Raw genomic sequence first — 14,863 nt, 5'->3', positions numbered from 1 at the left:
TCTATATTTCTGTCTTTGTGCGAGTACCCTACAGTTTTGAGGACTATAGATGTGTAGTATAGTCTGAAGTCAGGCAGCCTGAATCCTCCAGCTCTATTTTTCTTTTTCAGGGTGGCTTTGGCTATTCTTGGCCTTTGTACTTCCAAACAAACTTTAAAATATTTTGTTCTAGTTCTGTGAAAAATGTCCTTGGTAACTTGATAGGGATTGCACTGAATCTATGGATTGCCTTGGTGGTACGGTCATTTTGATAATATTGACTCTTCCAATCCAAGAGCATGGTATGTCTTTCCATCTGTTTGTGTCATCTTTGATTTCTTTCATCAGTGTCTTATAGTTTTGAGAGTACAGGTTTTTTCTCTCTTTGGATAGGTTATTTCCTAAGTATTTTATTCTTTTTGATGTGATGGTAAATGTGATGGTTTCCCTAATTTCTCTTTCTGATCTTTTGTTGTTCGTATATAGAAATATAGTTGATTTCTGTGTATTAATTTTGTATCTTGTGACTTTGTCAAATTCATTGATGAACTCTTAGCAGTTTTCTGGTAGAGTCTTTAGGATTCTTTAGGTATAGTATCATGTCATCTGCAAGTAGTGATAGTTTTATTTCTTCCTTTCCAACTTGGATTTCTTTTATTTCTTCTACTTCTCTGACTGCTGTGGCTAGGACTTCCAAAACTATGTTGAATAGTAGTGGCGAGGGCGGACATCCTTGTCTAGTTACAGATCTCAGTGGGAATTCTTTCAGATTTCCACCATTGAGAATGATGTTAGCTCTGAGTTTGTCATATATGGCCTTTATTATGTTGAGGTAGGTTCCCTCTATGCCCACTTTCTGAAGGGTTTTTATCAGAAATGGGTGTTGGATTTTGTCAAAGGCTTTTTTCCGCATCTATTAAGAGGTTTTTATTCTTCAGTTTGTTAATGTGGTATATCATACTAACTGATTTTCAGATATTGAAGACTCCTTGTGTCCCTGGGATAAATCCGACTTGATTATGATGTACAATCCTTTTAATGTATTGTTGGCTTCGGTTTGCTAGCATTTTGTTGAGGATTTTTGCAGCTATGCTCATCAGTGAAATTGGCCTATAATTTTCTTTTTTGGTGCTATCTTTGTCTGCATTTGGTATCAGGGTATTGGTGGCCTCAGAGAATGAGTTTGAGAGGTTTCTCTCCTCTGCAAATTTTTGAAATAGTTTCAAAAGGATAGGTGTTAGCTCTTCTCTAAATTTTGATAGAATTCTCCTGTGAAGCCATCTGTTCTGGACTTTTGTTTGTTGGAAGTTTTTCAATCACAGTTTCAATTTCAGTACTTGTGATTGGTCCGTTCATCTTTTCTATTTCATCTTGATTTCATCTTGGAAGATTATACTTTTCTAAGAATTTGTCCATTTCTTCTAGGTTTTCCATTTTATTGGCATACAGTTGCATGTAATAGTCTCTTATGATCCTCTGTATTTCTGTGATGTCTAACTTCTCCTTTTTCATTTCTAATTTTATTGATTTGAGTCCTTTGTCTTTTTTTCTTGGTAAGTCTGGCAAAGGGTTTATCGGTTTTGTTGATCTTTTCAAAGAACTAGCTTTTCATTTCCTTGATCTTTTCTATGGTGTTCTTCATTTCTATTTCATTGATTTCGGCTCTGATCTTTATGACTTCTTTCCTTCTGCTAACTTGAGGTCTTGTCTGCTCTTCTCTCTCTAGCTGTTTCAGATGTAAAATTAAGTTGTTTATTTGTGCTTTTCCTTATTTCCTGAGGTAGGCTTGTATTGCTATGAACTTCTATCTTAGAACCGCTTTTTGCTGCATCCCGTAGGTTTTGGAGTGTCATACCTTTGTTGTCATTTCCTTCTAGGTATTTTTTAATTTCCTTTGTGATTTCTTCAGTGATCCATTGGTTGTTTAGTAGCATGTTGTTTAGTCTTCACGTGTTTGTGTTTTTTGCAGTTTTTTGTCATTGATTTCTAGTCGTATAGCATTGTGGTCAGAAAGGATGCTTCATATGATTTCAAATTCCTTAAAGTTAATGAGGCTTGATTTGTGACCCAGAATATGATCAATCTTAGAGAATCTTCTGTGTGCACTTGAGAAGAATGTGTATTCTGCTGCTTTTGGATGGAATGTTCTATAAATATCTATTAAGTCCATCTGATCTAATGCCTCTTTCAGGGCCTGTGTTTCCTTGTTGATTTTCTGTCCGATGATGTGTCTGTCCATTGCTGTAAGTGGGGGTGTTAAAGTCACCCACTATTATTGTGTTATTGTCAATTTCTCCTGCTAAGGTTGTTAGCAGTTGCGTTATATATTGAGGTGATCCTATGTTGGATGCATATATATTTAAAATTGTTATATCTTTTTCTTGGATTGATCCTTTGATCATTATGTAATGTCTTTCCTTGTCTCTTAAAATATTCTTTATTTTAAGGTCTATTTTGTGTGATATGAGTATTGCTACTCCAGCTTTCTTTTGATTCCTGTTTGCATGAATATTTTCTCCCATCCTCTCACTTCCAGTTTGTCTGTGTCCCTAGAAGTGAAGTGGATCTCTTGAAGACATCATATATATGGATCTTGTTTTTGTATCCATTCAGCCAGTCTATGTCTTTTGGTTGGGGCATTTAGTCCATTTACATTTAAGGTAATTATTGATATATATGTTCTTATTGCCATTTTATTAACTGTTTTGGATTTGGTTTTGTTGCTCTTTTTTCTTCCCTTCTTCTCTCCTCTTGTGGTTTGATGACTATCTTTAGTGTTGTATTTGAGTTGACTTTTCTTCTTTGTGTTTGTACCAATTGTAGATTTTTGGTTTGCAGTTACCTTGAAGCTCTTATATAGGAGTCTATATATATATATATGAGATTGTTTTAAGTTGTTGGTCTCTTAATTGCAAGTGCATCTCCAGTGTCCTGCATTTGTACCCTCCTCTTCTCATGATTTCTGTTTTGGGTAGCATATTTGTGTGTGGATGATTTCCTATCTTTACTGTATATATGCCTTTATTGGTGAGCCTTGTCATTTGTGGTATTTTTGTTTCCAGTTGTGGCCTTTTCTTTTCTGCCTAGTGAAGTTCCTTTAGTATTTGTTGTAAAGCTGGTTTAGTGTTGCTGAATTCTCTTAGCTTTTGCTTATCTGTAAAGCTTTTGATTACTCCTTCAAATCTGAATGAGGGCCTTGCTGGGTAAAGTAATCTTGGTTGGAGGTTTTTTCCTTTCATCACATTAAGTATACTGTGCCACTCCCTTTTGGTCTGCAGAGTTTCTGCTGAAAAACCTGCTGATAACCTTATTGGGGTTCCCTTGTATGTTATTTGTTTCTTTTCCCTAGCTGCTTTCAATATTCTCTCTGTCTTTAATTTTGGTCATTTTGATTATTATGTGTCTCAGGGTGTTCCTCCTTGGGTTTATTTTATATGGACTCATTGGGCTTCCTGGATTTGAGTGAATGGTTCCTTTTCCATGTTAGGGAAGTTTTTAGCTATTATCTCTTCAGGTGTTTTTTCTGTCCCTTTCTCTCTCTCTTCTCCTGGCACCCTTATAATATGGATGTTGGTGTGTTTAACGTCCCAGAGTTCTCTTAGATTGTCTTCATTTCTTTTCAATCTTTTTTCACTTTTCTGTTCCACATCAGTGATTTCTACCAGTCTGTCCTCCACCTTGATTATTCATTCTTCTGCCTCCTGTATTCTGCTGTTTGTTGCTTCTAATGAATTTTTTATTTCAGTTATTGTATTTTGCATCTCTGCTTGCTGAAGTTTTAAATCTTGTATTTCTTTTCTATTTGCTGTAAATTATCAATCGTTGCCTCCACTTTATCTCCAATGTATTGCATCATCTTCAGCATCATCAGTCTAAAGTCTTTTTCCTGGAGGCTGATAATCTCCAGATCACTTAGCTATTTTTCTGGGATTTTTTCCTTCTCCCTTATCTGAGTTATAGTTTTCTGCCTTTTCATTTTTATAGGTTTTTGGTGTGGTGTCCTTTTTGCAGACAATAGAGTTGTAGCCTCTCCTACTTCTGATTTTTCCCCCCTTGTGGCTAAAGTTGGTACAGGGGCTTGGTGTAGGCTTCTTGATGGGAGAGACTGGTGCCTGCCCAATGGTAGGTGGGGCTGATTCCTATCCCTCTGGTGGGTGGGGCTTTGTCTCTGGATGAGATTAGAGGTGGCTGTGCACCTGGGGTGTCTTTAGGCAGCCTGTTTACTGATGGGTGGCGCTGTGATCCCACCTGCGTTATTGTTTGGCCTGGGGCTTCTCAGCACTGATGGGTGGGACCAGATTTTCCCAAAATGGCCACCTCCAGAGAAATACACGCTGATGAATATTCCCAAGAGCTTTGCTTCCAATGCCCTTCCCCCACAACACGCCGTAGTCACCCCATTTTTCCAGGAGAGCCTCTAAGAATTGCAGTCAGGTCCAACCTAGATTCCTCTGGAGCCTCTGCTTTGCCCTGGGACCCAATGCACATGAAAACCTGTGTGCACCTTTCAAGAATGAGGTATCTGTTTCCCCCAGTCCTGTGGAGCTCCTGCACATGAGCCCCACTGGCCTTCAATGAAGATGCTCCAGGGGCTCTTTCTCCCAATGCCAGATCCCCAGGCATGGGGACTCGACATGGGGCTCAGAACTCTCACTCCTGTAGGTGAGTCTCTGTGATACAATTACTTTCCAGTCTGTGGGCTTCCCAACCCGGCAGGTATAGGGTTGCTTATATTGCATAATCTCCCCTCCTACCTCTTGATGTGGCCTCCTCTTTGTCTTCTGGAGAGGACATCTTTTTAAAAGTTTCTAGTCCATTTGGCTGAAGGTTGTTCAGCATTTGGTTGTAATTTTGTTGTTTTTATGGGAGAAGCTAAGCTCCAGTCCTTCTGCTCTGCCATCTTAATCTCATCCGAAAGAGATGTATCTAGTTTCTTTTTTTTTTTTCTTTTTTTGTCTTTTTGCTATTTCTTTGGGCCGCTCCCGCGGAATATGGAGGTTCCCAGGCTAGGGGTTGAATCGGAGCTGTAGCCACCGGCCTACGCCAGAGCCACAGCAACGCGGGATCCGAGCCGCGTCTGCAACCTACACCACAGCTCACGGCAACGCCGGATCGTTAACCCACAGAGCAGGGGCAGGGACCGAACCCGCAACCTCACGGTTCCTAGTCGGATTCGTTAACCACTGCGCCACGACGGGAACTCCTATATCTAGTTTCTTTAGGTGACTTCAGTAAGAGAGCTATTTGAATTACATGGCTTACCACTAGCTGAAGTAGAAAGCTCCCAGAATTTTGTTTTATGTTATAACATTTTGGTACATGGCCTTAGCTTGGCAACACCTACCTCAAGATCAAAATGTTCTAGGATATTCTTTGAAGAATACTGGCAATTCCTCTTCATAGAAACTTAATCCTACAGTACAGAGGAATTATGAAGGATGAGATTTCAAGTTATAGTTCCCCTCCATATATATATTACTCACATACACAATGGAATATTTCTCAGCCATAAAAAAGAATGGTCCATTTGCAGCAACGTGGACAGAGCTAAAAGATTATCACATTAAGTAAAGTAAATCGGAGAAGGAAAAATACATGGTATCACTTATATGTAGAATCTAAAAAACAGTACAAGTCAATTTCTTTACAAAACAAACAGACTCACAGACAAAGAAAACAAACATCATTATCAACGTGCAAGAGGGGAGATGGATAAATTGAGAGTATGTGATTAATAGATACACACTATTATATATAAAACAGATGAACAACAAGGATTTACTGTATAATACAAGGAACTATATTCAATATCTTATAACAACCTATAATGGAAAAAGAGTTTTTAAAAGAATATGGATATATACATATATATGTATATGCAATCATTTTGTTGTACACTTGAAACTAACACACTATTATAAATCAACTCTACTTCAATAAAAAGTTATAGTTCCTGTAGTCTACTCACTCTATGACTGTAGACAAAGATTTGTCTGCAAAATTGGGTAGGGGAAATAATACATCCACAGATAAAATAAGACCAGATGAAGGAATACAAAAGAACTTGGAAAAGCCTAGAAAACCAACTAAAATTATAATTCTCTTCCCTCCTTCCTCTGCCCATGGATGAACTACTCATTCATGACTCAGCTAATTCATCATGGCAGGCCAGTGCTCAACTGGTACCTCAGGTCACTCGTTGTCTGGAAACATTACAGGAGACACAGTATTACAGGATCCAATCAGAAGATGCCTATTTTTATATTTTCTGTATGTTTAAGTACTTGCGTATAAACATAGTGTGCACACATACGATGTACACACTGTTAACTACTAGTGGTAGGTAGGCAGTGCTTCAGGTACGTTAATAAAAAAAAAAAAAAAAAAAGCATATTCCAGGTGTGGCTGCCACATGTGAAACACTAACTAGAAGTTCAAACTTCAGAGTCAGGCGATCACAAGTGTATCAATATAGCTATCTAAATCTGTATTAGAGGGTTCCCTAATGAGAATAAAAGAAGTAGAAATAATTTTTATGGTGAAAATAAAAGTATTCAATATGTACAGGTTGGCTACAGCAACTGTTCACGAGCATCCAACCTTGTATGTACATATGGGTTGTAAGAATTTGGCAACCAGGCAACCTAACTCTCTCTGTAGTACTGCTCTGGGCCTGGGGCTTTGGTCCTGGGTCTGGACATGTAACAGAGAATTCCATCACTTGATCCAACTGCAGGGTTTGCATGTCCTGTAATAAGAGTATGCCTGCAGTTGTCTCTACTGAACCTTTGATGTGGGGTACATATCACAGGCAAAAGGGAGGGGCTTTCCCCAGTCTCTAAGAACAGGTTGAGTGACTAACTTGTGCCTGCTTGCTGATAAATGTTCATATGTGTGGCACAATGTGAGACTTCAATTTACTGTTTCAGACCACACAATAGCATAATAACTTCTAATTATTGGAATCTACTGATTTCTACCAAAAAGATTTGCACTAGTGAGTGACCAGTGCGACAGGCTCAATTCAGTTTGTAGTAACTGTGGTGCATCACATTTCCCAAATGAAGCCTGTTGGGATGGAACCTCAAAGCAGGAACATCATGCTGATCAAGCTGATGTACAAACTTGACAACCTGGACCCTCAAAGAGAAAGGCTGTTTCTCTTCAGTGGGAAAACCACAGGAAGCTGCAGAGACAGCCTTGGGGTGTGGGTTTTGTTGGGAATGGGAACCTGCCCAAAATACCATCATTCCCTTTCCTTTCTTGGCCCCTAGAATGCAATGATACCCAAGCTTTTTTTTTTCCCCCTCCAAAGATTTCTCCCAAACCACCTAGACTCAGTATTCTACACAAAACGATGTCATTTACACAGTGTCTGTATCAAGGGAATAGAGCAGAGGCAATTCTATTTCTTCAAGTAAATGCAAAACAGAATCATTTGCATTTCCAAAACAGCATTTGTCTTGGATTCTTAACTGCTGTTAAGTCCCTGCCCTCCAAATGTCTTAAAAAATATTTAAGCTGAAAATTCACCAAAATAGGAAAGTGAACTATGTCATAAACAGTTTCTTGAGGAGTATCTATCAAACTCTCACTCCCCACCCTGCATCTGCACTGGAGGGCACCAAGATGTTGTTCCCCCCAAAATGATGTCCCTGATGGGTTGCAGTCTGAAAATGCAACCCCAAGAAACACATTCCTTTGGGTATCAGGATCTCCCTTTAAAAGGTCAAGTTCCCATGGTGGCTCAGCGGAAATGAAACTGACTAGCATCCATGAGGACACAGGTTTGATCCCTGGCCTCGCTCAGTGGGTTAAGGATCCAGTGTTGCTGTGAGCTGTGATGTAGGTCGCAGATGCGGCTCAGATCCTGCAATGCTGAGGCTGTGGTTAGGCCGGTGGCTACAGCTTTGATTCAACCCCTAGCCTGGGAACCTCCATATGCCGCGAGTGGGGCCTTAAAGAAAGGCAAAAAACAAAAATAAAAATAAAAATAAAAATAAATAAAAGGTCAAGTCCCCCAAAGGTAGTCGACAAACTGGTTCACCAAGGAGCTTAACCAATCTGTTCTAGAAACTGCTAAAAATCTGAAGTGGAAACTTCCTCTCCCTGCCCCTACCGCCAAAGGGTACACTGGAATTCTCTGAATATGAATTAACCCTATTACCTCTCTGTCTGAAAGGTGTGTAACACAGCAGGCAAGTGAACTAGGAATTGGAAATCTTTGACTTTCGCCCAGTGTCTCTGAGCCTCATGATCTCTCTAACCAGCCCCATGCTAGTCACTTCACAGGAAACGAAAAAAGAGATACTGGGAAAACATCCATCAAATGATGCCAAAGGCAGGCAGAAATGCTGCCGTAGCACTTGAAAAGATTAAGCCAAGGAGGCTGACCCTCCCTGCTGGGCTGCCAGTGCACACAAGACGGCTGCAGAGCAGACAGGGCTCCTAGTGGCAGCATGGGGCAGGGACGAGAACACACCAAGGACAAGCAGCAGCCTAGCACTGCCACCCAGTCTCTCACATCCCTGCCTCTGAGAGCACAGAGAAACTCAGAATGCAGAGGGGACACAGCCAAGAAGCCTTCCCCAAGGTTCATATTAGCGCCTCTAAAGTTATGGACCCAGTGTTGACCACAGATACCTGCACAGACCTTCAGGAAATAAGAGGGTTCACCCCTCCCTGAGTGCTCACTCCTGGGAACATAAATCTCACTTCATCTTGGACAATAATTAAACCCCTAGATTAACAGCGTACTGGAAAAGCAAAAAAGGAAAGAAAAGGACAGAGAATCTAATAACCTGCACACTTAATATCTGCTCACCTCTTGAGGTGATGCCCCCCCACCTTTCCCCTTTCTAGGGTTGCACACACAGCATACGGAAGTTCCCAGGCTAGGGGTTGAATCGGAGCTGCAGCCGCCAGCCTAGGCCATAGCCATGGCACACAGGATCCAAGCAGCATCTGTGATCCACACCACAGCTCACGGCAATGCCATATCCTTAACCCACTTAGCGAGGCCAGGGATGGAATCTGCATCCTCACAGACACTATGTGGGGTTCTTAACCTGCTGAGCCACAAACTCTGAGGTCATGCCTTTTTTTTAAAGAATTGTTTACTTTTTATCCCCCTCCTTTTTCGTTAACTTCTAAAGATGGAAATTTTTTTTTTTATGGCTAGAAATCACACAGTGAGTACACTTGTAAAGGAAATAAGAACGGCACCTGATCTCTGCTCGTACAAGACCCTCAGTACACCAGATCTCACTTCATCTTTGTGGCCATGAAAAAAGAATTTTAACTATGTTCCACCTCAGGAAAACTGAAACTCAAAAACTTCAAAATCACTGTCATAGATCACACAGTTAGCTGGCGGCCTTGTCTTGACAGCCAGTGCTCATTTCTACTGCAGGAACTGTATCCGAGTGGCCTGTTGCCTTCCGCCAGCTCAGAGTCAAAAAGGTTGGTTCCCTTGAACTGGTGCTCATACTTGCCCAGACCCACAAGCCGTTTGAAGCCTTAGCCATTCTTTTATATTTTTAAAAACTTTCTCTTGCAAATGGCTCATTCTCTTTATTCCAACACACAGCTTAATATTATTTTTGGCCTTTTCTTAAAAAAAAAAAAATCAAACCCACCCTCAAAAGTCAAGAATTCATCACTGCTGAGGCTGTCAAGAGGAAAATATTGTGAGATCTAAAGCAATTTCCCAAGAACTAGTCAACTGTTTTGAGCGAACACACAGACCCAAAACAAGTACACTACTCTCCCCGCCTCCCACCAGGGGAACATTCAAAGGGCCAATTTTTTGGGACTTGCAGTTCTTTTGCACACAGCGTAATAGGGTGATGTGGGCCTCATTTTTCAGGTATTAAGTGCCTATTGGAATATTCTCAGTAATAGGAAGCAGTGAGTGATTAGGCAAAGCACAGCAGATGTTGTGAAATAAAACTCTTACTCCTCCAGTAGAGCCAAGTGGCGCGTCTGTGTTTTTGTTTTCTTACTTATGTATGTTATTCTACCAGGAAGACATTTTGTGCTCATTTATTATTATTTTTTTTAAATCCACTTGCATTATGATTGAAGTCAAGTTTTGTCAGGTCAGAGAGAACTATTTTAGAAAATCAGGGTACGGGCACAGTAGCAATCCCACAGACATCTGTTAGTCACTTTCCCCCTTAAGAAAGGGAGACATGAAGCTCACATTTCACGCTTGGGATATATGAGGGGGTTTAATGCAACAGTGAATCGTTACCACTTGCTTCAAGCCCCACTTTCTTTTTTTTTTTTTTTTTTTTTAAATCATCTCCCTTTAGGATCCTTCATGAAAAAGTTAACGTAAAAGGCAAGGGAAACATTAAGTATAACTGAGAACCAGGAGAAACCCACATTTTCTCTCCCGCTTTTACAAGCGACACAAAAATATACTTCTGCATGGATTTCTGCCTCAAGTTGGAGGGCTCATAACAGTCTTAAAAATATCCAAATGCTTCAGTAAATCCAGAGTCAACTGCCAAGCTACATCAGCTGTCTGGAGTTCTGGTGACAGTTACCTTCTGACTGCAGGCCTTGGGACCATTCAACATACCCTCCAAACTATCCTCATGGGAGATGGGCAATTACCCAGGGATATTGCCATTCCCTATGAGTGTACACTTACTGCTGGGTATGCACTTACACAGTGTCCAGTCTACAAAATTTGCCATATCTGTTCTCCCACTGACTGTCCCTTTGGCACACCTGCAGCCCTGTCATGACCACAGAGGAGGTATTTCCCCAGCATTAGTTTGACAGCTATACATTTAGGATGTGTAACTTTAGTATGTGCCTTAGCCAGCCCTTAGATGCTCCAGAAAACAGAAGCACGTAATCTTTTCCTCCTTGTTAAGAAAAAAACTTTAACAAAATTTTTATGCTGGAAGAATTGCTTAAAACTAGGGAAGGCCAGACACTTTAGGATTTATCACTATCATCACATAAGATATTATATCAACAAGTTATACCAACAATAACTTTGGGAATAGGATGTTCTCACACAGTTCTTTCACATCTTCTATGGCAAGAAAGGCTGCAGTGATAAGAACTTTTAGAAATACCTGAACAGGATATTGGAAGGCCTTTTAGAAAAAATAAAATGGAGACTTTTCAAATGCTGCAGGAGAGCAAGCAAAACCCTGTGAGGAGCTCACTGCCAGAATATGTCCTTTCATAAAACGTTAAGTCATCTTTGATGAATCCCAAAGGTTCCTTATTTTAATATACTCTGGAAATGATCCTCCAACACAATAACAAATCATCGAAAGCATCAAGTAAAGCACACGAGATAGTAAAAGCTGGAAAGAAGCTCAGCTGAATAAATAATGAGAGCACTGAAATGTATCATTTGATAACAGCTGCCACTTATGGCTTCATGATAAAGCATGCTTCCGCTTCTGCACTAGTAGGCAGAGGGCACCTGCTACCAAGCCTTAGCTACCTACCAGACTGAGCCCCTAGAGGGCACAGGCTCTCTTCCCATTCCTTTCTCTTGTGCTGTTCACTTATTTATCTACAAAAACATTCATTAATTTTTCTTGCCACTCAAAGCATATTTAATCATCAGCTAGGAACTAGTAATCCCATCTAAGCTTAGGAATATTTCCTGAATAAAGATATTTAAATAAGTTAATATGCTGGCATGTATATAACTGTGTACTATAACTTTACTATCTTGTGCAGAAGGATAGCATCAGAATCTTCAGAGGCTGTCTTATTGACCTCTGTATCATCTGAAAGTGTATCATGAAACAGAAGCTCCAATATTTGCTGAATTGAACTATGACAAGTCATTAAAATAAAGTCATATACATATATATTTGGGTGTTTATTCAATATAAACAGCTAAATATATAACTATATGCAACTTGTGTATCTACAAGCATGTACATCCATAAAAGGTTTCCCAATCCAAGCTGATGGCTCCCTTATTGCAAAAAACCAGCAGTTACTACTATGTTTCCCTCTCCCTACCTGGCAAAGGTATTAAGGGTGGAAGGAGGAGGGAAGAAGATGGATGTATTACATATATAAGCAGGAAAGAAAGAACAGCCACAGAAGACAGTTGGGGCGCTTTGCCCATCAGGAGTCAAATCAATGAACCACCAGAGGAAGGAGAATTAATTCTTAGAATTCTGAGCAGGTCAGTGTTTCCTCCAGTGCCAGCTGTATACAGCAGGGCCACAAGATACGAAGTAGCTGATCAAGAGACTACACAGTCTCAGAGTCGCGTAACAAAACCCAGTGATGGATCAGCCCATGTACCTCCCTTTACTTACTACAGTTGAAGAAAGTAAGTCCTCAGAGAAAGGGGGCTGCTTTCCTAAAGCTAAACAGAGAGGTCATTGCGGGGCTGGGGCTGGCTGCAACCTACATCCCCCAAAGTCTCACCCAGGAGAATGTGGGAACAGTACCAAAGAAACTCAGCAAGGATGCCTTCCTAGGATCTGCAGGTACATTTCTGGGGCTTCTTGAAGCCCATGAAATTGTCGGCAAAATTGTGTGTGCCTTCCATTTGGGGGAAGGGGAGCAGGCTTTCATCCGTCTGGACCAGTTGACTTAAAAAAATTAAGAACCACTATGTCAAGCGTTGGGCTTGGGGAAAAGGCTACAAGTGAATGAGAGTAATTCCAAATTAAAAGGAACCCAGATTCTCAATAACCTGAAGACTGTTCTTGGGCCAGGCAGCCAGTAGAACCATCTAAGGAGAACACAGCCCTAAATTTTCTAGCCTGGATGGTAAAAGAGATTCTATAAGGAAAAAGGCATGTGTTTAGACAAGGGAGGCATGTCTTTGTGACTTCAGGTGACAGAGGCAGGAGTAAGGAGCATGAACCTTAATGACTGATTAGGTGGCCTCAGAAGACAGGTCAGAAGTAACCAGTAAGGCTGAGTTCTCTGGAATTCCAGAAAAGGTTTTGGTGGTAGTAGTCATCATGAACCATGATGGGAGGTTTCTGCAGCTTCTCAAAGCCAAGACAGCCTTGACTTTCAATCAGGCCTTTCACTATACCTGCTTCTGAACAGTGAGCCCAGAAAGGGTGCCACACACCCTGGGAGACCCAACGTGATCACAGGGGTCTTTGTTTTCCTCTTATTCCTAATGTCAACATCAGTCCCAGGAGTGGGCAAAGGCCTTGGTACTTGGTCACGGGGAACTGGATACACGTCAGCCATTGCAATTTCCCTGGGAAACAGAAAATATTTTCCCCACTCTATGGATGAGGAAATTGAAGCAAAGGGAGAAATGTCCAAGGTTTTTCAAGGAGGTGAAGAGCCAAGAGCTCTGAGGTTAGAGCTTGTAGCTAAATACTCCACACTGGCTCTGGATGGATATTCCATCTTCTTTTGGGAACCAAGCGGTTCTGGAGATGGGGGAAACACTAGTTGCTAAGGACAAGATGTGGGATAACAGTTTACACCACACAATCGTACATATGGAATCCATCACACATTAAAACAGAAGACTTGAGCTCTCCCTGGGTAAATGAGATAGAAAAAGAGAACCTGGGGGTTACTCATCATTTTCCAGATCAGAGATTTATGTGCCTTTTGGAAAAGAGAAGGAAAATCTGGCTGCAGCCCAGTTTTGAGCAATATTTGCCACTGAGAAGCTGTATGCAAAAATTCCTGGCACAAGCTTTGGAGAGCTCTTCCGATTGGGCTCCAGCCAGTCCTTGTAAATGATTGAGATTTAAAACCCTATCAAATCAGAGCAGAGAGTATCCTTGAGGCAGCCCCATAAACCCCTCTCTCTAAAGCTCATTTCAAACCTACAATAGGAATGTTCAGAGAGGACAATTATCTGCACATACCCATGAAATACAGATTTTTTTTTTTTTAAGCCAAGAAGGGTAGATATCCACATCTAACAATAATCTGAGTGGCTGGAATGTAGTTGATTACTTCTTTATAGTTAAATATATTTTTTGATTTTTCTGCAATGAAAATGCATTGCTTGTGGAATAAAGAATTAAATAAAAGTAAGTAAAGGAAATATAAACGCTAGTAACTTTGAGCATCAATAGAGAGCCAGGGCTTATCTCATCCGACTGACTCATTTAACAAAAGAAGAAAGGGAGGCGGGCAGACGGGGATGGGGGGGTGCACCTTGCTTGTGGCCAGCAGGGGATGGAGAGCCAGGGCCTGGAAATCCCCTGACTGCCTTCCTGCACCCCCCAACCCTTGGGGCCTCCCCTCCCCAACCGCTACAGCTGCTGGATTCCTTAGGCTAGGAAACCCCCTAAGCCTGTGCTAGGTGAGAAAGTTTTACATGGAATTATAAAATTCAAAATAGCAGCCTTAAGTGTTAGAAAAAGTACGTCAGACTCCAGCTCAAGAAGAGCTGAAATCAAAATGGCACTCGCCAAGACAAGAGGACAATTAGAACTGAATTACGTGACCCAGACTCTGTCACAACTGCTACACAGGACAATGGCATCAACACTGTTTGCTGGCCTCTGGCTATCAAACACATGACCCCCATGCCTGGGGGACCTTCCTCTTGCCCTCTCTCCCATGAATTTCTACAAATTCCTATTCATCCTCTAGCATTGACCTAGAAGACACTGCAAGGCCTCTCTGGTCTTTCCCATTCACAAAGTCAATAGTACAGGATACCGGACCAAGAGGATGGACCCTGCCTGCAGAACTTAACAGAGTGTTAGGGAGATGTTGGTTTATAGGTCTTACTCTCTAGACAGTGTTCTTTGAGGGCAGTGGCTACTTTAATCATCTTTGTATCTGGGGCATACAGCAGACATTCAAATGTCAGTTGAAAAATGAATGTGTGCTAACAGATACACAGTAAGAGCGGAAACTTCTCCCTCTAAATCTACCATTGGTCTTT

General features: G+C 41.1%; 1 protein-coding gene across 25 annotated transcripts in view; it reads right to left on the bottom strand.

The window, feature by feature from the left end:
• ATG7 (autophagy related 7) overlaps nucleotides 1-14,863 on the bottom strand; it is a 397,386-nt gene that overhangs the window by 161,635 nt on the left and 220,888 nt on the right.

Source organism: Sus scrofa, chromosome 13 (assembly GCF_000003025.6).
Source record: "Sus scrofa isolate TJ Tabasco breed Duroc chromosome 13, Sscrofa11.1, whole genome shotgun sequence".
Classification (NCBI taxonomy): Eukaryota; Metazoa; Chordata; class Mammalia; order Artiodactyla; family Suidae; genus Sus; species Sus scrofa.
This window is presented reverse-complemented; position numbering and strand designations above follow the sequence as displayed.